Below are 24816 nucleotides of genomic sequence, written 5' to 3' on the forward strand. Positions count from 1 at the left end.
GCCTCTATGGGAGGCACTATTGTTGATAAAATAGTGTGTATTGTTGTTCATCTGGAATATCTTGTTGTACAGGGAATTATTTTAAATTAAACTCAGTCTGTGCTACAGACCTTGGCTTCAGCTTTTTTTATGTGTGTGTGTAAAAATGTCTTCGGATATGTTTGTGTATGTACTGTACAAGGTAGGATTTTCAGAAGCACTCAGCATTGTCCTAGCTGCCTTCAATAGGTACAGAGCTAACTCTCAGTTCAACATCTCTTGATGTTAGAGGACATATAGTGGTTGGAGACAATTCACTGATGGTGCTTCTGCTCAGGTACATGGTTTTGTATCGATAAAGACTGCCTTAAAGTTTGGCAAGGAAATTGCTCGCAAATGATTTCTTTACTAAAGATCGGAAGCATCCACTATCCTCTATGGTACAACAGAGGAAAATAGACATCCTACCTATTTGCAAACAATGTCTCTTTACATCCAAATGCTGAAGAAAAACAATAGTTTGGAATGGCTGTCTCTGGGCTAAGGGCTAAGTCTTACATAGTTCGGAGTATTCCTGCAAGGTTAAGAACATAAAAATGGCAACAGTAGGTCAGACCAATGGTCCATCTAGCCAAGTAACCTGACTTCCCACAGTGGCTGGTGCCAGATGCTTCAGAGTGAATGGACAGAACAGGGCCATTAACAAGTGATCCATCCCCTGTCATCCAATCCCAGTTTCTGGCAGTCAGAGGCTTAGGGACATCCAGCTCATGGGCTGGCACCCCTGACCATTTTGGTTAATAGCCATTGATGGACCTATCCTCCATGAACTTATCTAATTCTTTTTTGAACCAAGTTATACTTTTGGCCTTCATGATATCCCCTGGCAATGAGTTCCACAGATACATTGTATGTTGTATGAAAAAGTACTTTCTTATGTTAATTTTAAATCTGCTGCCTATTAATTTCATTGGGTGACCCCTGTTTCTTATGTTATGTGAAGGGTTAAATAACACATTCCTATTCACTTTCTCCACATCCGTAACTTTCCCCCTTGTCTCTTGAACAGCCCCTGTCATTTTCATCTGTCCTTGTATCAAAGATGTTGCATACACCTAATAATTGTTATTGATTTTCTGTGTACTTTTTCCATTCTAATGTATCTTTTTTGGGATGGGCTGACCAGAACTGTACACGGTATTTCAGGTGAGGGCAAACCATGGATTTATCTAGTGGCATTGTGATATGTTCTGTCTTATTATCTATCCCTTTCCTAATGGTTCCTAACATTCTGTTAGTTTTTTTGACTGCCACTGCACATTGAGTAGACATTTTCAGAGAACTATCACAATGACTCCATGATCTCTTTCTTGAGTGGTAGTGGTTAATTTAGACCTCATCAAATATATATTTGTATATATTGTTGAGATTTATTTATTTGAGCATAAGCTTTCGTGAGCTACAGTTCACTTCATCGGATGCACTGAGTGGAAAAACAGTGGGGAGATTTATATACATAAAGAACATGAAACAATGGGTGTTACCATATACACTGTAACCAGAGGGATCACTTAAGGTGAGCTATTACCAGCAGGAGAGCGGGGCGAGGGGGGGGGACCTTTTGTAGTGATAATCAAGGTGGGCCATTTCCAGCAGTTGAGGAACAGTGGGGGATGGCGGGGGAATAAACATGGGGAAAAACAGACTCCAAAGGGAGACTGCTGAATTGCAATTAATTTGCAAACTGGATACAATTAACTTAGGCTTGAATAGAGACTGGGAGTGGATGGGTCATTACACAAAGTAAAACTATTTCCCCATGTTTATTCCCCCCCAACATCCCCCCCTGTTCCTCAGACGTTCTTGTCAACTGCTGGAAATGGCCCACCTTGTTCCCCCCCGCCCTCCGCCCCCGCTCTCCTGCTCGTAATAGCTCACCTTAAGTGATCACTCTGGTTACAGTGTGTATGGTAACACCCATTGTTTCATGTTCTCTCTGTATATAAATCTCCCCACTGTATTTTCCACTGAATGCATCCGATGAAGTGAGCTGTAGCTCACGAAAGCTTATGCTCAAATAAATTGGTTAGTCTCTAAGGTGCCACAAGTACTCCTTTTCTTTTTGCGAATACAGACTAACACGGCTGCTACTCTGAAACCTGTCATTGTTGAGATTATGTTTTCCAATGTGTATTACTTTGCATTTATCAACATTAAATGTAATCTGCCATTTTCTTGCCCAGTCACCCAGTTTTGTGAGATCCCTTTGTCACTCTTCATAGTCAAATTTGGACTTAATTATCACACATAATTTTGTATCATCTGAAAATGTAGCCACCTCACCGCTTACTCCTTTTTCCAGATGATTTATTAATACAGTGAACAGCACTAGGCCTAGTACAAATCCTTGGAGACCCTATTATTTACCTCTTTCCACTGTGAAAACTGACCATTTATTTCTACCCTTTGTTTCCTATCTTTTAACAGATACTGCTCCATGAGAGGACCTTCCCTTTTATCCCATGACAGCTTACTTTCCTTAAGAGCCTTTGATAAGGGACCTTGTCAAAGGCTTTCTGAAAGTCCAGGTACACTGTATCAACTGAATCACTCTGGTCCACGTATTTGATGAGACTCTCAAAGAACTATAATAGATTTGTGAGGCATGATTTCCCTATACAAAAGCTGTGTTGACTCTTCTGCCACATATTGTATTCATCCTTGGGTCTGATAATTCTGTTCTATAGCTTCAACCAATTTGCCTGGTACTGAAGTTAGGCTTACCAGCCTGTAATTGCCAGGATTGTTTCTGCATACTTTTTGTAAAAATTGGCTTTACATCAGCTATTGTCCAGTCATCCAGTAGAGGCTAATTTAAGTGATAGGTTACATATGACAGTTAAAACAATGAGGAGTCCTTGTGGCACCTTAGAGACTAAAAAATTTATTTGGGCATAAGCTTTTGTGGGCTAAAACCCACTTCATCAGATGCATGGAGTGAAAAATACAGTAAGCAGAATATATATTATAGCACAGATGGGAGTTGCCTTACCAAGTGGGGGGTCAGTGCTAACGAGCCAATTCAATTAAGGTGGAAGTGGCCTATTCCTAACAGTTGACAAGAAGGGGTGAATACCAAGGGAGGGAAAATTACTTTTGTAGTGCTTACTAGGTCAATGCACTCAAGGTGGATGTCACCCATTTCCAAGTTGACAAGAAGGTGTAACTATCAGCCGAGGGAAAATTACTTTTTGTAGTGACCCATCCACTCCCAGTCTTTATTCAGGCCTAATTTGATGATATCCAGTTTGCAAATTAATTCCAGTTCTGCAGTTTCTCATTGGAGTCTGTTTTTGAAGATTTTTTTTGATGAATTGCCACTTTTAAGTCTGTTATTGAGTGTCTAGGGTGATTGTTTTTTGAATGTTACAATTCTTGATATCTGATTTGTGTCCATTTATTCTTTTGCCTAGAGACTGTCTGGTTTGGCCAGTGTACATGGCAGAGGGGCATTGCTAGCACATGATGGCATATATCACATTGGTAGATGTGCAAGTGAACTAGCCCCTGATGGTGTGGCTGATGTGACTCGTTCACCTGCTCAGAGGGAGGCTACTCAGCCTCACTACACAGATCCAGTGGATATAGTGTACTTAGATTTTCAGAAAGGTCCCTCACCAAAGGCTCCCTCACCAAAAGGCTCTTAAGCAAAGTAAGCAGACATAGGATAAGAGGGAAGGTTCTCTCATGGACTGGTAACTGGTTAAAAGATAGGAAACAAAGGGTAGGAATCAATGGTCAGAATGGAGAGAGGTAAATAATGGTGTCCCCCAGGGGTTTGTGCTGGAACCAATCCTATTCATCATATTCCTAAATAATCTGGAAAAAGGGGTAAACAGCGAGATGGCAAAATTTGCAGATGATACAAAACTACTCAAGATAGTTAAGTCCCAGGCAAACTGCGAAAAGCTACAAAAGGATCTTTCAAACTGGATGATAGGGCAACAAGATGGCAGATGAAATTAAATGTTGATAAATGCAAAGTAGTGCACATTGGAAAACATAATCCCAACTACACATATAAAATCATGGGTCTAAATTAGCTGTTACCACTCAAGAAAGAGAGTCATTGTGGATAGTTCTCTGAAAACATCCACACAATGTGCAGTGGCAGTCAAAAAAACCTAACAGAATGTTGGGAATCATTAAAAAGGGGATGGATAATAAGACATAAAATATCATATTGCCTCTATATACATCTATGGTATGCCCACACCTAGAATACTGTGTGCAGATGTGGTCGCCCCATCTCAAAAAAGATATATTGGACTTGGAAAAGGTTCAGAAAAGGTCAACAAAATTGATGAGGGGTATGGAATTGCTGCTCTATGAGGAGAAATTAATAGGACTGGGACTTTTCAGCTTGGAAAAGAGGCGACTAAGGGGGGGATATGATAGAGGTCTATAAAATCATGACTGGTGTGGAGAAAGTAAATAAGGAAGTGTTATTTACTCCTTCTCATAACACAAGAACTAGGGGCCACCAAATTAAATTAATAGACAGCAAGTTTAAAACAAACAAAAGGAAGTATTTCTTCACACATGCACAGTCAACCTGTGGAACTCCTTGCCAGAGGATGTTATGAAGGTCAAGACTATAACAGGGTTCAAAAAAGAACTAGATACATTCATGATGGATAGGTCCATCAATAGCTATTAGCCAGGATGGTCAGGGATGGTGTCCCTAGCCTTTGTTTGCCAGAAGCTGAGAATGGGTGACAGGATCATTTGGATCATTTGATGATTACCTGTTCTGTTCATTCCCTCTGGGGCACCTGGCATTGGCCATTGTTGGAAGTCAGGATACTGGGCTAGATGGACCTTTGATCTGACCCAGTAAAGCCGTTCTTATGTCCTTATGTTCTTATGACATATCCTCAGGCTGTTCACCATGAAACTAGTACATCTGAACTTGAGTGCAGTTGAATCTAGTATATTGCCAAGAGACTAATTTAAGGTCTGTTCTGGGGGGGTCTGTTTGTTTTTTTAAAAAACAGTCCTCAGCAAACTGCAGGAGAAAATTCAAAGAAATTGCGGGATGGTCATCTTAAAGTTTATTTTAATGGTTAGCATTGAAATTCTACTGTCAAATAGTTTTCCATCTGTGGACTTGTAAGGCAGAGCAGCTTTCCAATATGTTGTGGGGGGGAGCAGTCATTGCTAATGAACAAGGCTCTGGGAGATGATACACATGCTGTATACAGCCTGTCTCCTTGTGTGACACCTCAGCTGTCAAAATCAGCTGTGGCACCCAGCAAAGGGAAACCATCAAGATAACATAAGTATTTCCTTTCCCTTGTGTGAAGGGCTAGTACCAGGCCATCCTTGTTACAAGTACACATGAAAAGAAGTAGTCAAGAAAGGTGTGACTTTTTCCCCCAGTTCCCCCACAAATCCATTAGAGTCCAGACTGCACATGGTCCCAAGGAGAGGGTGTGCTCCAGAATGGTGCCTGGCTGCAGAATATATGAGCCACACATTTTAGCATATAATCCTCTTGACCTCCCATCCACCTGTCTGTCCATAGCTTTTCTAACACACCTATAAGTATCGAAGCACATTGCAACAATTAGAGGTGGCACTGACTATACACTAAATGGAAACTGTCTCTCACTCTTCCAGTGGCCATAATTGAATGGGGTTTGTTTGTGTGTTTTGTCCTTTCTTCCACTTCCCTACCTCCCACTTTCAACTTCCCCAGCTCTAGGTGAGCATTTGAAAGATGGCATTACTGAGGGAAGGCCTTGTTAAAGCTTTTGTAGTTAGAACCTCTACTAGGTCCTATACAGCAACAAAGAATGTCAGCCATACTTACACAATGGGGGACTCTATCCTGGGAAGCAGTGACTCTGAAAAAGACTTGGGAGTCCTGGTGGATAGTCAGCTGAACTTGAGCTCCCAGTGTGACTCTGTGGCCAAAAGAGCTATCATGGTCCTGGTATGCATAAACAGGGGAATCTTGAGTAGGAGTAGGCAGGGTATTTTACCTCTATATTTAGCATTGGTGCAACCACTGCTGGAATATTGTATTCAGTTCTAGTGCCCACAATTCAAGAAAGATGTTGATAAATTGGAGAGGGTTCAGAGAAGAGCCAGGAGAATGATTAAAGGATTAGAAAACATGACTCACAATGATTGAGCTATTTGAGTCTATCTATTTAGCTTAACAAAGAGAAGGTTAAGGAAGTGAGTTGATTACAGCTATAAGCATCTACATGGGAAACAAATATTTGATAATGGGTGCTTCAGTCTAGCAGAGAAAGGTATAGCATGATTCAATGACTGGAAGATGAAACCAGCCAAATTCAGATTGGAAATAAGGCATACATTTTTGAAAGTGAGGGTAACTAACCACCAGAACAATTTGTCGAGAGTCGTGGTGGATTCTCCATCAGTGGCTGTTTTTAACTCAGGATTAGATGTTTTTCTAAAAATTATGCTCTAGGAATTATTTTGGGGAAGTTCTATGACATGTGTTCAGGGGTGAAAGTAACAAAAATGACTTATCAGTAGGGGGGCCTGGCTCCGGGGCCCTGGAAGGGGCGGGGCCTTGGGCGGAAGGTGCATGGCCCCACTTATCCAGTTGCCCCACAGTTGGGGCTTCTCTGTAGGTTCCCCTTGGCCAGGGAAGACTTACTTGTCTCCAGTGGCTGCGCTGGCAGGCGGGTTACAGGTCTGTGCCGCCTACAGGGGGAGCAAAAGGGGCAGCAACGTTAAAGCACTGCCGCAGCAGCTGCGTACGGGCCCATACCAGCGGCCACTTCCCTACCGGTACGCTGTACCAGCCTACTTTCACCTCTGCATGTGTTGTAGAGGTCAGACTAGAAGACCACAGTAGTCCTTGCTGGTCTTGGAATCTATGAAACCTTTCACTCTCATGATCCTGGTAGCAATTATTTGGATGGATGGCTGTTTAGCTCTTGAATGAGATTCCCAGGGTTGGTATGAACATGGAGCATTAGTGGTGTTAACTTGTGCTCATCTGGAGGTGAAGGCTGATGCTGGATAGAATTTGGCCCATTACTGATAAAACTGAAGGAATACTCAAAATCGAATTTCTTTATAATCAGCTATGTTGGGTTTTGTTCGTATCTTTTTTTTTTTTTCAGTTCTGCTTGAACAATGGAATACCCCTAACCTTGGCAACAGAAACTTGCATATGGAAATCCTGCACCCACACAGCCCCACTGAAGTCAGTGGGCTCACTGCAGACTGAGAGATCAACCTACACAGATCCAATTGCGAGTTCAGAGCCACAGTCCATTTATGGCCAATTTTACTTCTTTATTCTTATGCACTAGGACTGTGTGTAATGCTCTTTGGGCTCCCAACACAGCGTGGTAATATTTAAATTAAAAATAATATTCTAATTGAAAGTTAAATAAATGTTGGAAATATTTCTATCAATATTAGATTTTGCATTTTTTTGTTTTTTACAAACCTGATTTTGGAACACAGACACCTTGACAGTGTCCCATTAATAGCTCACTGAAGTACAGCACTTAGAGCAGTAATTATATTCAAAACAAGCAGTTCTTAAGTTAAAAGCTGTCATTTTCTTTAAGTAAGTAGGTAACCTTTCAATGTGTTCACTAAGAAATAATTTCACCAAAATTACTCAAGATAGTTAAGTCCAAAGCTGACAAAGGGATCTCACAAAACTGGGTGACAGGGCAACAAAATGGCAGATGAAATTCAGTGTTGATAAATGCAAAGTAGTGCACCTTAGAGAACATAATCCCAACTATACATATAAAATGATGGGATCTAAATTAGCCATTACCACTCAAGAAAGAGATCTTGGAGTCATTGTGAATAGTTCTCTGAAAACATCCACTCAATGTGCAGTGCCATCAAAAAAGAAGAGAATGTTAGGAGCCATTAGGAAAGGGATAGATAATAAGACAGAAAATATCATAATGCCCCTATTTAAATCTATGGTTCACCCACTCTTTGAATACTGTGTGCAGTTCTGGTCACCCCATCTCAAAAAAGCATACATTAGAATTGGAAAAAGTACAGAGAAGGGCAACAAAAATTATTAGGTGCTTGGAACAGCTTTCATACAAGGAGAGATTAAAAGCACTGGGACTGTGCATCTTAGAAAAGAGACGACTAAGGGAGCAATATGATAGAAGTCTCATGACTGGTGTAGAGGAAGTGAATAGGGAAGTGTTATTTACTCCTTCACATAACACAAGAAACACAAGGAGTCACCCAATAAAATTAATAAACAGCAGGTTTAAAACAAACAAAAGGAAGTATTTCTTCACACAACGAGCACAGTCTGTGGAACTCATTGCCAGGGAATGTTTTCAAGGCCAAAAGTATAACTGGGTTCAAAAAAGAATTAGGTATAGGAGGATAGATCTATCAGTGGTTATTAGACAAGATAGTCAGGGATGCAACCTCATGGTCTGGGTGTCCCTCCGCCTCTGGCTGCCAGAAGCTGGGACCAGACGACAGGGGGTAGATCACTCAGTTGCCCTGTTCTGTTCATTCCCTCTGAAGCATCTGGCACTGGCCACTGTCAGAGGACAGGATGCTGAGCTAGCTGGACCATTGGTCTGACCCAGCATGGCCATTCTTATGTTCTCATGTTACGTTAGGTTCAGCTTTAATTACTTTATAATGTCCTGGGGCAGTAAGACATGGGCTCAGTTCTGTAGCCCCTTATTGGCCCCAATGCTACAAACGCTTACACATCTGCCTAACTTGACTCACACAAGGAGTCTGACTGTTTTGAAGGATGGGTCCCAAACTGCACATACATGTGCAACCTATTGGCCATTGTGTTTTATATATAACCCTCTGCCTGATCAACTAAAGCTAGGCTGACTGGTCTATAATTTCCTGGGGCCTCTTTGTTCCTCATTTTAAAGATAGGTACTATGTTTGCCCTTCTCCCAGTCTTCTGAGACCTCACCCGTCCTCCAGGAGTTCTCAGAGATAATGCTAACAGTTCTGAGATAGCTTCAGTTGGTTCCTTAAGTACACTAGGATGAATTTCATCACACCCTAATGACTTGAATATATCTAACATATCTAAATATACTTTAACCTGTGGTATCCAGGGAAACAAACAACCCAGACAAGACACTAACAATCTAATTCCCTGATGGCCTCAGAGGTAACCCCAAAGATGCCAGTCCATTTTGAGTTCTCAAAGCAGCCAGATGCCACCTCTGGAAGAAAATCTTGTGTAATTTGGTATTTGCCTATAAAGCTTTCATTCGTAAAGACAGCAAAAGATTGGTGCAGTGAAGTGGAACAAAAATCTAGTCTAATGTTTTGGTTTATTCTGTACACAAATGAGGCACAGAGAGGTCAAGTGACTTGGTGAAGGTCACACTTGAAGCATGTAGCAGTCTTGCCTCCTCAGAAGTCTTCCGACCAAAGAATCACTTTGGGATAGATTGTGACTTGGACTATGCATCCAAGAAGGGCAATACGAATGTACTCATTAATAAGTTTCCCAGATCAAAAAGACAGGGAAGATTGGGGAGTGAACGGAAACTTGGGTTGAAAATTATGTTTTGAAACCAGAGATATTGGCAAAAAATCCATGGAAAATCAGAAAATTAAACCATTGCAAAAGAATAACAGACTGAAAACTTATTTGAATTATCCCAAGATTTTATAGGATTTTTTTTAAATCAGCCCTAATAGCCAACTAGACAGACAGAACTCAGTTTTCCCCCAGCTGAGTTCAAATGACGTAGCAACAAAATTGTCCATTCTCATTTTGTTTTCCTGTTTGCACTATATATAGCCAAGAATGCTTTTAGGAACTCTAAAAATAATTTATTAATAACAATATCCTCACACGGAACTGTTGCTGTACCAGGACTGGGTAGCCATCATTAAAAATGCTAATGAATATTCAAAGGATGCTTTTTTCCAACATTAGCCCATCTCATAATTGGATCCATAGTTGAAATTAGATAGATAAATAAAAACATCTTTATTTGTATTACAGCATTTTCACTGGTACCAGAGTCTGGGGGGATGTGGAACTGGGGAGCAATTGTATGTCATGGTCAGAGCAGGGGATCAGGAGTCAGTAACCCTGGGTTTCCTTCTCATCTGTGCCACTGACATGCTGTGTGTATTTAGGCAAGTCACTTCATCTGTCTGTGCCTTGCTTTTCTCATCTGTAAAATGGGTATATCTGAAGTACCTCACAGGGGTATTTATTAAGAGGTGTCTGCAAGGCATCCGATCATCTGATGGAAGGTCATCTATAATTGCAAAAGTACTGTTATGTAGCACAGTGCAGCCAAAATTACATCATGATTTAGATGCTTATTACAAATCAAAATGAAAAGCTAAAATACATTTGCCATCAAAGTGCTAACTGGCTTTGCACAGTACAGTATATCTCTAGTCATTTTCATTTTATCCTGTGTAAAACCGAGAGATTTTGAACATAAGAGAAATGTATTGTAGACACCGAGCTCCAAAGTAATCTGAAACTAGACATCAGGGTTCATCTAATTTGTTAAGAAAACTATTTGTTACCTGTTGGTGTGAAAATCATGTTTACTGCTTATATTGCCTCAGGCAAAACACACAGATTCAACGTTAATTTTCTTTCATAAATAATGCATTGCAAAATCTGCACCACACAGTACTTTCAGCCCAGGATTGAGTGTTTAGGGTACTAATGCCATCTACTGGATGGTACTTACTTTGTAAAGCCTTAGTGTTTCAGTGTTTCATATGCAAATAGTGTCCCCACAACCAGGTTAAATACCCTTGTGTATACGCCTCAAATTCCATCAGATAATGGTGTTCAGTATGCCGGATCCTTTTTCCCTTCAGGGATGCATAGCAGGAAGCTATTTTTATTTGTTTTCAGAAAGTATCACTTCTACTAACTGTATGATACTTAAGGTGATACAACCACTGAGTTCTGAGCCAGGGACCCTTTGATAAACATCAAGACCCAACTACACAGACTCTCTTGGCTATGTCTCTCAACCACTTCCTACCTTGCCCTGTCTGAGGCCTGTGCCTCGCAAAAGCTTATGCTCAAATAAATTGGTTAGTCTCTAAGGTGCCACAAGTACTCCTTTTCTTTTTGTGAATACAGACTAACACGGCTGTTACTCTGAAATCAGCCTCTTCTGAAATTTACAATATATCAGCTCCTCCTTCTCTAAGCCTCCTCCACAGGCTCACTGCAGAGGTTCTTGGCACTTCTTGTCACCCAGCTGGTTCTGCTGCAGGAGAGTTTTCTCCACTCCCCTGGCAAGGCAGTCTTCCTGCTCCCTGCAGGTCCCTCGACCAGCACAGAGAATCCCAGGTGGACTCACTTCCTCCTGTTTTCCTTCCCTACTGCCTTGGGCTCCCCTTTGCAGGCCTATCTTTCATTATCCAGGAGCTGTCTGTCAGCAGCACAACTCAGCTCCCTACTCCACCCAGGCTTCTCTTGCTGAGTGAGAGCCAGAGATCTGTTCTCCTTCCTGGTCAGCCCCCACCTGAGCTGGGTTCAGCCCTTTTAACTTTCCCCTCCAGGCCTGGCAGGTGCAGAAGGGCAAGGCTGGGTAAGCCACAGGCTCCTATTGACCCCTTCATTGACCCTACAGGCTCTCGTTAACCCTTTCTGAGCCAGTGTGGGGTTGGCACATCCCATCACAATGGGGCAAGAGCAAATCTTCTGAGGGAAATGTAGATTAACACAGTATTGAAATCTGTGAATTCCAGAGTGGTTGGACCAGCAAACAACATTGAAGAACTTATTCACAGAAACTTACAGAAGATGGACAAATATATTGAGTTTCAACTTGCCTAAGTCCATGGGTTTGAAGGGGATCATACTTTTTCAGAGAGAAGAATATATGCTAAGAAGTCATGCATAGAATATGAGAATGGGAATGGATAATACATAATACCATGAAACTGTCAATACAGTTTATGGTTACATTATGTACAAGAGGAAACAAGCTCAGAGGAAATCGTTCTAAGTACTTTAGAGACCACTTCTAGACACCTGTGCCTACTTTAGAGTACCTTATTAAGAAAATCACTGTGGAGACAAAAAAGATCCAGAGGAGAATTATGAGTGTTTGTTTTTTTCTAAAAAAGGGGGAATAGGTAACTTACAGTATGAAAGACTGGAAAAAGTAGGAGTGGACTTGATTGAAACGTGATGCTTCAGAGGGGGTATGAACGAAGCTGTCAGGATGTTAAAGGGAAAAACGAGGGTCAACTAGATAACATCTTTGGACGTCATGATAAGATCTAAGACACAGACTAAACAATAAACAAACATCCAGTGAGAGAAGAGTGTAGTCAGATCTTGTTTGCCCAGAAAGCGGTATAGCAACTTGTTGAACACTCTGTAGAAGCTAGTAGTAGAAGCAACTACTACTTATCAGGAAGGCATATAATATATCCCATGTAAATACAACCACTAATAAAGTAGTTGAGTTAGAATAAATGTGGATTGCATGGCCTTGTTAAAGTCTGACCCCAACAGTTATATTCACCAACAGTTACAATGTCATAGTGCCCAGTACAATGGAGTCCTGACCCTTGATTGAGGTTTCTAGGCACTATCACAGTAATAGAGCTAGTCAAAAATGTTCAAACACACTTTTATTGAAAAGTGTGAAAATGAATTGCCCCCCCAAAAAATTCCATTTTCAAATAATTATTCCTTTTTTGAAAAAAATGGGGAAAAAGACCTAAAAAGGTGATATTTGAAACTTTTCATTTCAAAATTGTAGGACAATGTTCCTCTCTCTGTTTGTTTTTTACTTTCTCCTGCTCAGGGAAGTGGGGAGTTGTGTGGGCGGAGGTTAACAAATTAAGAATTGAGGGAAGGTAACCCTTTCTCTCACTTTCTCATTCTAAGTGAGACGAGTAACACTGACTTTTTTCCCCAGTGGGAAAACAGTGACAATTGTAATCAAGCAAGGTGGAGGAAAGGATGGGGAGGATATACTTTTCACACTTTCTTACCATTTTCCAACTCAAGCCTGTTGGAAATCAGAAGCAAAGTGAAGTAGGTTTTTCTATCCTCTTAATTTTTTCAAATTTTCCCCAGGAAAACTTATTTATAGATCTGGTTGGAACATTTTTGACTAAATGTATTTTTGTGGAAATATGCAGTTTTGTCAAAGCTGAAATGTACTGATTTTGATGAAGATTTCTGAGGTCCAATTTTCTAAGTTCTAATGTGTAATGAAAACAAATTTCAAGACATCACAAGCTGTTATGAAATGGAACTGTCTTCCTCCAGCCAGCTTCAGTTATTTCCCACTGAAAAAAAAAATCAAATGGGAATTTCCCACAGAGAAAAATTACCATTTTCCAGCCAAATGTATGTAATACAAGGGAAAAAAATAATAACAGCAGTTCCTTATGCCTGAATATCTCACTTTACTTAGAATAGGAAATTTCTGTATCATCCCAGATACTGCCACGTGACAACTGTTGGGAAATATTTCCTTTCTAATTTTGATCACTGAATACCCAAATGCAAATTAAGGGCCATGCTCTGCCTTTGATTCATCAGCAGGTCTCTTGCTAACACTGATAGGAGTTCTGGCCATGGAACTCTGGCAGAATGTGGGCCATAAACTAAACTAACTATGAGCCCATGGTGCTAGCTGGAAGCACAATAATGGTTTGGATTTTCTGTGGCACAGAGGTCCATAGATCTAGGCTCTATTCTTGGTGGGGTAATTCTTCAGAAAATCAGTTGGTCTGAGAAAGTCATTTTATTTCAAATGAACTTTTATTGCATGTGCCTTCCACCTGCACAGGGATTTGGAGGGTCCTGAAATGTGGAGAATAAGCTCTGTATTTTCTACCTTAAGGAACTAGAACAGTGCAGGTGAACTAGAGTCCTCCTTTGCAGACAAGGAAGAAGAAGTCTGGGATTTACGGAGATTTTCAGAAGTGCCTCAGGTATTTAGGAGCACAAATCCCATTGGAAGTCAGAGCAGAGCTAGCGCTGGTATATCTATGCAAGCTGGGAATCGCACCTCTCAGTTCAAATGTAGATGTGCCTGTCAAGAAGCAGTGTCAGTCTGTACCCAGGACATTAAGAGCTATCTGGTTTCACAAGCCTATAAAGCAGCATGCACATTTATTTTATTGTAGCAATAAGTAATACTAACTTCTGAATTCACTAGTGCAGAGTACTGCTTCTTCGGCCTGGTCTACACCTAAAACTTAGGTCGAATTGGCTACATTGCTGTGGGCTGTGAAAAATTTCAAGTGCTGTGCAACATAGTTAGGTCAACCTGTAACAAAAGCCTGTAATAAAAGATTTTGCTTTCAGCTGCTCTGAAAAACCTTGCAGCACCATGGATAGCTATTTGCCAAGAAAAACTGAAGAGGGGGTTTAAACGTCATAAAATTGCACCTCTCCAGATTGGCATAACAATGGTGGTGACAGTGTCATAATACTTTGGCTTGCATAAAACTGTAGCTAGCTTTAGGATGAAGGCTTTAGATAAGTAGGAATTAATGATAATGTAGAGTTAGAAATCCAAAATGGTGGTCACAATGATTCTATAGGGAGGACACAGGGCTAGTTAGAGTGCAATGGGGAATGACTCAGCATGTCTCCCAAGACCTCAAGGAGGGGATCAGAGGGAGGATCTATGCTAACGACGACCTCAAGGGGAAGATCTATGCAGGAAAGGTCGGATCCAGACAGGATGAAAGTCTATGCTAATACACTCTGGAAGCTGATTGGCTGAGCTGGTCTAATTGGGCAGGGAAGACCTATGCTAATGAGCTTGACTTGAGAGAGCAACCAGTATATAAGGCTGACAGCCAGCAGGCTTAAGTGTTTGTGTGTGTATGGTACCTGTGCTGCAGAGAATAAAGCTGAAGAAACAGCAGACGATTCTGGAAGTAGCTACCCGCAGAGCCAGCGGCAACCAAAACTTCCAGAAGGCATTAGCTTCTAAGGCAGAAACGGCAGCAGTTACGACCACAGCAGCACCGGCAGTTTCAGGGCAGGCGGCAATGGCAGCTTCATGGAAGCAGTGCCAGCAGCAGTCATCCCCGGAGCGGGTATCTCCAACCGGACAGAACAGAAGGACCCCTTGAGACGCATCAGAGGGCGTTTGAGTGAGAGAGTGTAAGTCTGATTTTTCCATCTAATTTTAAAAAAGCATGTCTGGGTGCGCCTGTGAATAAAGCGGGACGCCTGCCTCTGAGTGAGATCCGCCCCACCCATTCTGCGACCGTCTGGCTGCCGTTCACAGAATGTTAATGTACATCGGAATGGTTCCTTAATGTGTTGTAAGGTCATGTTTTCTTGTACATATGCATAGACGCTCTATTGGTTACTTTATGATGACTGTGACATAACATTGTATTGGGGCTCTATATATGTGTAGAAGAGACATCTATGAATATTAAGTGTTACATTGTAACTGTTATATGGTCTATATATGCACTGTTGTTTGTTTTATTGTGTCATTTTAAATGTATGATCTCCAGAGCAGTGGTTCTGAAACTTTTTTTTCGCGGACCACTTGAACATTGCTGAGGGTCTCAGTGGCCCACTAAATGATCTTTCCAAATGTTGTTTGTACCATTAGCTAACTATTGTAAAGCACTTTGGATAAAAGTGCTATATAAAAAAAACCTTAATAATAATTAACATTTTTTGTTCTACAAATAAAAGCACAGAATGCATATTTAATACCAGTAGTCTTACCTTTCTAATGCTATGGATGCTCCCTCTCTCCCCCACCGCAGCAGCCCCCTGAGCTGGGGCTGGGAAGGAGGGGGGTCCCTCCCTCTCTCCCCCACCGCAGCAGCCGCCTGAGCTGGGGCTGGGAAAGAGGGGGGTCCCTCCCTCTCTCCCCCACTGCAGCAGCCCCCAAAGCTGGGGCTGGGAAGGAGGGGGGTCCCTCCCTCTCTCCCCCACCGCAGCAGCCCCCAAAGCTGGGGCTGGGAAGGACAGGGGGGTCTCTCCCCCACCGCAGCAGCCCCCAAAGCTGGGGCTGAGAAGGAGGGGGGGTCTCTCCCCCATCGCAGCAGCCCCCAAAGCTGGGGCTGGGAAGGGGGGGGTCTCTCCCCGGCAGCCGCAGCCCTGGAGCTGGGGAAAGTCACCTCTTTCTCTGGCTGCCACAGCCCTGCACATCCCAAATTTCCCCACCCCATCTTCTCACTCCACTTCCCCCTCCCACCTACCCCTTATTCCCCCCAAGGCCACCACTTCACCTACGTGTGCATCTTCTCCAGGGTCCAAGCAGCTAAGTAGTGCAGCCATGCCTGCGCAGCTCTACTAATTAGGTGGGTGGCCCTTTATTCTCTCGTGTGCAGCTGCCCAGGCACCGACCTTAGAGGGAACTATCCGCGAACCACCTGAATGGAGCTCATGGACCACTGGTGGTCCATGGACCACAGTTTCAGAACCTCTGCTCTAGAGTATAGTGTGCCCTCTCTTGCTTTATTGAATGTATTGCCACAGCTTATTTCCTTAAAATAAATAACATTTTGTTATTGAAGAATTACTGCTTGAATGTCAGTCCTTTGAGCAGAGGGCTGTATCCATGTCCTTCCAAGGGTTAGCAAGATTAGCCGGCTCTGGGGAGTCCTCTGTGTGTCGGAGACAAGCCCCCTGGTAATACTCTGGCAATTCCTCTTGGGCAGGCCACCACCTTATTACCCATTTGGATGGAATAAATAGCATAACTGTAGGTAAACCATTATTGGAGTGCCTAAGGTCCAAATTATGGGGTAACAAGCCCAGGATGGTGTATCATCAGGCTCTGGAGAAGGATGGCACAGAATACCCACTGTGATCATGCATTTATTGTATTTGTTGTTAAAAGGTGTAAGCAGTGTTTGTTTAATTTGTCCCATGGCTTGCCAGACCTAAGCCCTGGCACCTCTAGACTTGGCGGTTCATAGCCCCAGCACCTCTGGGCTTGCTGTGTCAGTTATGAAAGTAAAAAAAATTGCTTGAGCCCTGGCACCTCTTTCATTACAAATTAAGCACTGGGTGCAAGGCCTGTTACATGGCATCTTGGGGTCTGAGCAGGTGATATATTCTTGATGCATAGTCACATTTAGACTGTAAATCCTCTGAGTTACCTGCATTCTTTTGCCAAAAAGGGTGTTTTGCCTGTACAGTGTAACAAAGCAATCTTTTAAGTAACAGGGTATGTATACTCTATAACTACAGGGAGCTCCCTTGGGAGATACCAGGTAACTTCATAGTAGTCACATTTTCCTTTAGATTACTTGGTAATTACTTTTGATCTCATTAAGTATAATTAGTAATTGCTATGTAACCTGACACTATTTTTAATGTCTAAACCATAGTTGATGTCGTCATAGTTTACTCTTAAATTGCAGCTATCCTGACATTGCATGATTTTTAGCATACAGCTACATGTTCAGTAGTTGCTAAGTAAGAAAAGTCATTTTAAAAAATATTTATAAGCAAGATCATGCCCTCTGGTGTAAACAGCTGGAGAAGGGATAAAGTTAAGCACAGAACTTCACAGCCTGGAGGGGGCTGGCAGCATGAGCAGCAATCCCTGCTGACATCCTCAGTTCTGCAGTGAAATGTGCATGCTCTGACTCTGATCCAACTGTTATCGAACAGAGTGGAAAGACTCCTGTTGATTTGATGGGAGTTGAATCAGCCCCTTTATCTCAATCAGACAGTAAATTCCCTAGACCAAGGATCATGTTCTATTACACTGTATCATTTAGGTTCTTATGACACATGCACATAGTGTCTACATCTTGCAGTTTCTTCCAGCATAACATCTCTAAAACATGACCTTTTCTCTGTTCCCAGGCTGCTAAAACTCATCTCCAAGCCCTGCTCATTTTGCACCTTGATTATTGTAATCACCTCCTCTTTGGCCTTTGTTGTGTGAAGACATAAGCATGAAGAGGCATGCCTTAAGCAATAACTAGAAAACTCCCTAACTGGAAAGTCCCACTCTTTATTAAGCTTCCCCTGTAATGTATCTTAGTCCTGCCGGGTAACTGTAGAGCAGTGGTTCTCAACTGTGGTCCACAGCTTGTTCAGGGAAAGCCCCTGGCGCGCCAGGCCAGTTTGTTTACCTGCCGTTTACCCTTGGCCCATGCCGCTTTCCGCAGCCCCCATTGGCCTGGAGTGGCAAACCATGGCCAGAGGGAGCCGCGATCGGCCGAACCTGTAGACGCGGCAGGTAAACAAACTGGCCCAGGCCACCAGGGGCTTTCCCTGAACAAGCAGTGGACCACAGTTGAGAACCGCTGCTGTAGAGGATCAGGAACTCTACAATCACCCAACAGCATTGTTGCTTGACCATGGCCTTGAATCCTGGTCAAATCCATCCAACATGCCAAGATCATCTTGGCTCACTTGATACATCTTGGCTCACTGCTCTGACTATGCAATCCTCTCTAAGCTTCTCCATTGCCTCCCCCTTTTCCATGGTGCCAGACACAAAATTATTGTCCTCACTTACAAAGCCGTCCACAATTTAGACCCACCTTACCTATCTGAGCCATTTTATCACATGGCCAGCCTCCACATTTGCTCTACCAATGATGCTAGTCTCAGTTAGCCACCTCTCCAGAGAGCACTTTTGCACTTTTTCCCATGCTGCCACTTACAAGTAGGAAAGGCTCCTAGTTAAAATCTGCAAAGCCATCACCTTGCCTTCTTTCAAGTTCCCCCTCAAAACTCACCTCTTCTGTATTGCATAAAGTACACCCTGATAACTGTTAAGCAGGTGCAGAGCTGGGATCACTACTACTGACCGGCTATGAATTTGCACACCCTATGCTATTTGTTACTCCAGCTTTCCTATCCTACCTGGGCACTTTTGTTTCATCTACCTGTTACACCTTGACTTTTAGATTGTAAGCGCTTTGAGGCAGGGACTGTCCTTTATTATATGGTTGTACAGCAGAATGGACTCAAACTAACTGAGGCCTTTAGGCATTACTGCCATAGTTATCAAATAATTATTATCACTATTATACCATGCCTATCACCAGGGTAAGTGTAAATACAACAGCAAATGGTCAGTACAAATTGTACAGGAAAATCATTTAAGAAGACTGATGCACAGTTGTCCAGATGTATTCAGGGGAAGTTTTTGCCTTCCTCTGAAGCATGACATTGGCCACAGCTGACAGGGCACCAGAGGGGTCGACCAGTGCTGGGAGGTGCTACAGAGAATTTGCTGTCTTAGATGCCTGGCTGGTGTGTCTTGCTCATATGTTCAGGGTTGGGAAGGGATGTTCCCCCAGGTTAGATTGTCAGGGACTTAGGGGGGTTTCCACCTTCTTCTGCAACATAGGATAAAGATCTTCTGCTAGTATTATTGGGGAATATGTCATCTAATCAGTTCTCTGCCATTGCAGGGGCCTTGGGCATTGATGGCACCTCAGTCTCTCCTGTTCTTTGACTGTAACACACAATAGTCTAGTCTCCTCAGGCCTGAAATGTTTTAGTCTAACTAAAGTCATTGGGCTCAACATAGGGGCATATGTGTGAAATGTAATGGCCCGTGATATACAGGGGATCAGACTAGATGGTCTAATGGTACCTTCTTGCCTTAACCTATATGAAACTATGGAACTTTCCTCTTACTTCTCTCTCTTACTTTCTCTTCTGAACTCAGTTCTTTATTTCTTTTTCTATAACACATGGAATTTCAAGGAATTACTTTGATCTATGTATATTTTCCTAGTGTGTTTTTGCTGTTTTAGTATTAGCTTTGTACATTGTCATGTGTCTTGGTCTTCGCAGATCAGTGGTGGGCAACCCGCGGCCACTTGGAGCTGCGGGTGGCCGTACCTGCAGATGGTCAATGTAAACAAACTGTCTTGCAGCCCGCCAGCAGATTACCACATGCGGTCCGTGGGCCATGTGAAGGCCGCAGGTTGCCCACTGCTGTCATAGATAGATCTGACAGATAGAAATGTATACATTTTCAACAAACATAATGAATAATGCTAGTCAGTAGTGCTGCAAAGAGTCTTCAAAATGGGAAGATCTCGGTCAAGACAAAAAGGGATGTTGGATAAATATTTTATCCTTCACAATTAATAATGGGCCAAAAGCTGTGAAGTCTGGTTCCACAATTCAGGAGTGTTCATATTTGGTGTCCATTGCAGAGAGTGTCCTCAGCTGCAAATTACAACTCTAGTTCTGGATCCAAATATCACCATGTTCAGGGAGGTTCCCTATATGTAGACTACAAGAATTGCATACATGGACATGGAAGCTCTCTTTGTGCTGTAGCTGCTCTGTGCACACAATCAGCAGCTGTTTTCCCACACACACTGGCCCCATCCATGTGCATTAAACCTGACCTGCAGGGATCATCTGTAAATTCAAATCTACACAAGGTGCACTTTGCTGGTGTAGGTATAGGGATGTATCCTATACCTACACAGTGCTCCTAGCATAGGTACAGCTTATACCAGGAAAACTGTGCTTTTACTGAGGTAGCTTATTACAGACACACACACACACACACCGCAAACAAAACAAACTATTCCAATGAAAAAAAGCAATTTTGCTGGTATAGTTGCATGTACACTAGGGTGTTTGATGGCATAGCTGTGTCAGTGAGGGATCACACTTCTTCACACCCCAGCAGAAGTTTGTAGTGTAATCATGGCCTACAGGTGAGAAAGTAACTCTTTCTCCAGGCAGCTAACTCCTATTCCATGCAGAGAAAGCCACGTAGAGACAAGCATGACCACCCTTTTTTGCCTTGATACATTTTATCCACACGAGGAAAGCATCTTGGAAGGAAGCACTATAACTTTTCCCGACATGTCGGGCGGAATGTCTGGAGGGAGATTCTGAGCTGTGGAGCAGCCCATAGGCAGCAGCACAAAGAGGACACATTAGAGAAGCCTTTGGGGCTACTATAAAACTTACTGTAGGGGATGTGCCAGCCCGAGATCCCGGAGGCACAATGGTGGCTTAGTGGCATATTGCCCTCCCCTTGGCTGGGCCATGCCTACTCACGCTCACAGCAGAGAATCTTGATCCTGTGTTTTTTCAGCATAAAAAGTAGGGCCGGGCAAACAGTCTTTGCATGAAAAACAATTGCATGCAGGTTTCATGCAGTAAGAAAACCCCAGTCAAGCCAAATCCTTCATTTTTGTAATGTCCTGGAGCATTCTGTATCACTTTATGGCAGCTCTAGGCAATTTCCATACCATAGTCAATGCTGTAAAACATGGTAAAATCTTTACACAAGATGATCCTAAAGTAAGCTGGCTTTAGGAATGTGATATACAAGTGAAGCTTATAGCCACAAACAGCCCTGACTACTGAGATAGTGTTTTTGGTATGATAAGCAATGCTTTTAACATTTATCGACCACCACTGGGTTTGGGTTTTTGGTTTGGTTTTGGCTTGTGTGGGGAGGTTTGTGGGAGTGGGACATTTTCTAGCTGGATGAGCAAGCTCCACACAATCAAGCCCCCTTTTAAAAGAGAAAAAGCTTGAGTGTTTTACTGATATTCAGAGCTGGGGGCAAATATAACAAAGCACTTGTATTATTAGAGTTGTTCACAAAAGTCCAAAATGAGCTATAGGTGGATGGAGTTTTGTTTTATGGACTTCTTAATCAGTCCTGTATTTTCTTTTCCTCCCATAGTCCTACTGTATCTGGGCATTTTTAGGACCAAATCCCACCAAAATCAATGATCACTGATTTTGATGGGCCCCATGGGGTGAAGGGGTGTGCAATAGCCACCTGTGCAAACCACCAGGTCTGGTGTCCTTACTTCAAGAAGGATGCTGATAAATGGGAGAGCGTTCAATGAGCATCCATGAGAATGATTAAAGAATCAGATAACATTTTGCAGCGATAGACTCATGGAGTTCAATCAATTGGCTTAACAAAGAGAAGGTTAAGGGGTCACTTGATCACAGTCTATAAATACCTAAGTGGGGAACAAAAATTGATAATGGGCTCTTCAATCTAGAAGACAAAGGTATAACAAGATCCAGTGGCTTGAAGATGAAGCGAATTCAGATTTGAAATAAGTTGTATCAGTGAGGGTAATTAACCATGGGAATAACCTGCCAAGGGTTGTGGTGGATTTGCCATCATTGAAATTTTTAAATCAAGATTGGATGTTTTGCTAAAAGCTATGCTGTAGTTCAAACAGGATTTAATTTGGGAAGTTCTATGGCCTGTGTGGTAGAGGATCTGACTAGATTATCACAGTGGTCCCATCTGGCCGTAGAATCTATCAAAGTAGCATCACCGGGACCTGACAGGCCTGTTATACATTTCAGGTAAAGAACCTTCCATTTCACCATGTTTCTCAGAGCATTTTTAACAGAATTAAGTGAAATAAATGAATGTCTATTGATCTATTTGCTTTGTTGATATGATTTATTTCTCTTGGTTAAGAGACTTCAGTGATATTATTTCTTTCTAATTTCTGAAAGATTTTGGTCTCTGATGGGATGAAGTGCAAGGCTGGTATGTGGCTGTCATTATGCTTCACAAAGATGGTAATTGTATCCTGGGTTTCAAGTGATCGGAAGTTATTATTGCTACAGCAATTTGCATTGCTCACTTCATTATTTAATGTCAGCTGAACTGTCAACTCCTGTAAGAGTTGACGAATTAAAACAACTTAAAAATCCCTTTCCAATTCTGCACAGATACTGCCCTTCCCTTACCTGCACCCCCTGAAAACACATTGAGAATCTACCATTGAAAAATTGTAACGGAAAAAGGAATCAACTAGCTCAGACTTTGATGGCTCCTCCCCAAAACAAGGATGAAGTTTCGTGACTTTTCACGGCACAAGACAATAAAAATATTTTTCATTCACATACACAGAAGTTGGGCATCATAGCTGTCATGTATCACAATTTATCTCCTTAAAATCACATATACAAGAGCATTGTGGAGTTGCCTACTGGCAGAAAGCTCTAAAGGCAGGGACATACAAAGGAAGAGCTCATATGCAGTATGCCACATCAGACTCTTGCAGTTTGCTTATGTTAATAAAGACATTCACCTTTCCTGAGCTATACTGAGCGATTTCCTCCCTATTAGGGAACAAAACAGTAGCTGAACTCAAGATCAAGGGGTAATTTCTCTGCTTGGGGGGATGTATTTTTGTCAGCTGGATGGAAAATGTACTGAGATAAGTAGAGACTGCTGACTGGCTTCTCCATGTGTTTGTTCAATGATTGAACTAAGGCTAGTCTACCTGACAAAGTTTTACCAATGTAGCTAAATTGGCTAGAAATATAAAAAAAAAAAAAAATTACACCGCCTACCTGACATAGATATGCTGGCAAAACCCGCAGTGTATATGCAACGAAGCCAACAGAAAAGTGCTTCTGTCAGCACATCTAATTAGAGAGACAAAGTGGGTGAGGTAATATATTTTATTGGACCAACTTCTGTTAGTGAGGGAGACATGCTTTTGGGACTGACACTGCTACAACAATACTACATAGCACATCTAATGTCATTTGTGGAGGTGGCATTATTATGCCTGCAGAAGAACTGCTTCTGTCAGCATGTGCTGCATCTATACAAGGGGCTTTACCGACATAGCTATGCCAACATAAGCCATGTCTACACTACAGAGCCTATGTACTATATGAAGGCTGGTCAGCTCATGTGTTAGGCAGCAAATCCTTGAAAAGGAGAACTAGGGAACTTGCTTGGAGGAAATTTAAGACACAGTCCCCTCACTGTCTACCCAATAGCTCCTTCGTTACCTTCTCATGCACTAGTACTGCAGTTCTTGCTGCTACCACAGCAGTGAAATGGTAAGCGAGTGGCTTTTAGGAAGGGATGGATCGAAATGAAAATATTCAAATCACCCAGCAGTCCATGAGGACTGCTTTAATACCCAGCTCTTCAAGAAGCCCGCACATTATTACTTCACTTGCAATGCAAACACTGAAGCACCGTGGCAATGCATGAGTCCCAGAAAATGAAAGGTATTGGAAACAGACTAGTCTAGCTTCACTGCACAAGCTGAATGAAGTCCAACAAACTGCATAGAAGTTAGCAAGGAAAATGGGGCTTGATTTGGCAAACTCTTACTCACTCTAGTAGACCCCATGCTGCAGAACTGAGCCTTTTGATTTTCAAAAGCACTTGGTATTGGCCTAACTCCATTCCCATCATAGTCAATGGGAGTTGGATCATTTACTTCAATGGCCAATACTTCTGCACTTTTGAAAATCCCTCCCTCACTTATTTGTAAATTTAATCTTCTCACAGAGTGAAACTCTACTTTTCCCCAGCCCAAAATTTCAGGCCTAAGGCATAGTCCTTGTTCAAAATGGCACTCTAGGGTTACTGAGAAGGTAGGGTGATGAGTGAAATAATGCCTTCGGTACAGATGTGTATTTGATTTTATTTTTCTCTCTAGCTGATTGCAAAAAGCCAAACACTCAGATCTAGATCCACCTCAACCACAACTCATGACAAAAAATGAAATATTTAGTCAAAGTCAGCTAATTGCCAGTACGGTCGTTCACCAGCATGCCATTACCCATCCATCAAGTGATGTATAAAACTTGCTTATCTTACTGAGAGCAATATTGAATACTGACCAGATTTACAGTTCCCCACACTTAGGACTGCATATCAAACTGTAGAAGTGGTACTTTAAAGAATTCACTTCAGAAGGGTCCTTTAAAGATCTTGATTTTTTTTTTTTGTCCCGCTAGTAGCCTGTCTTTATTTTATACCAACTCCCAAGAAACTTGAAAAGGCTTCCTTTTTCTTCTACATGTTTAATATATTCTTCTTCCCACCAAAAGCATCTGTC

This window comes from Eretmochelys imbricata, chromosome 1, assembly GCF_965152235.1.
Source record: "Eretmochelys imbricata isolate rEreImb1 chromosome 1, rEreImb1.hap1, whole genome shotgun sequence".
NCBI classification, from domain to species: Eukaryota; Metazoa; Chordata; order Testudines; family Cheloniidae; genus Eretmochelys; species Eretmochelys imbricata.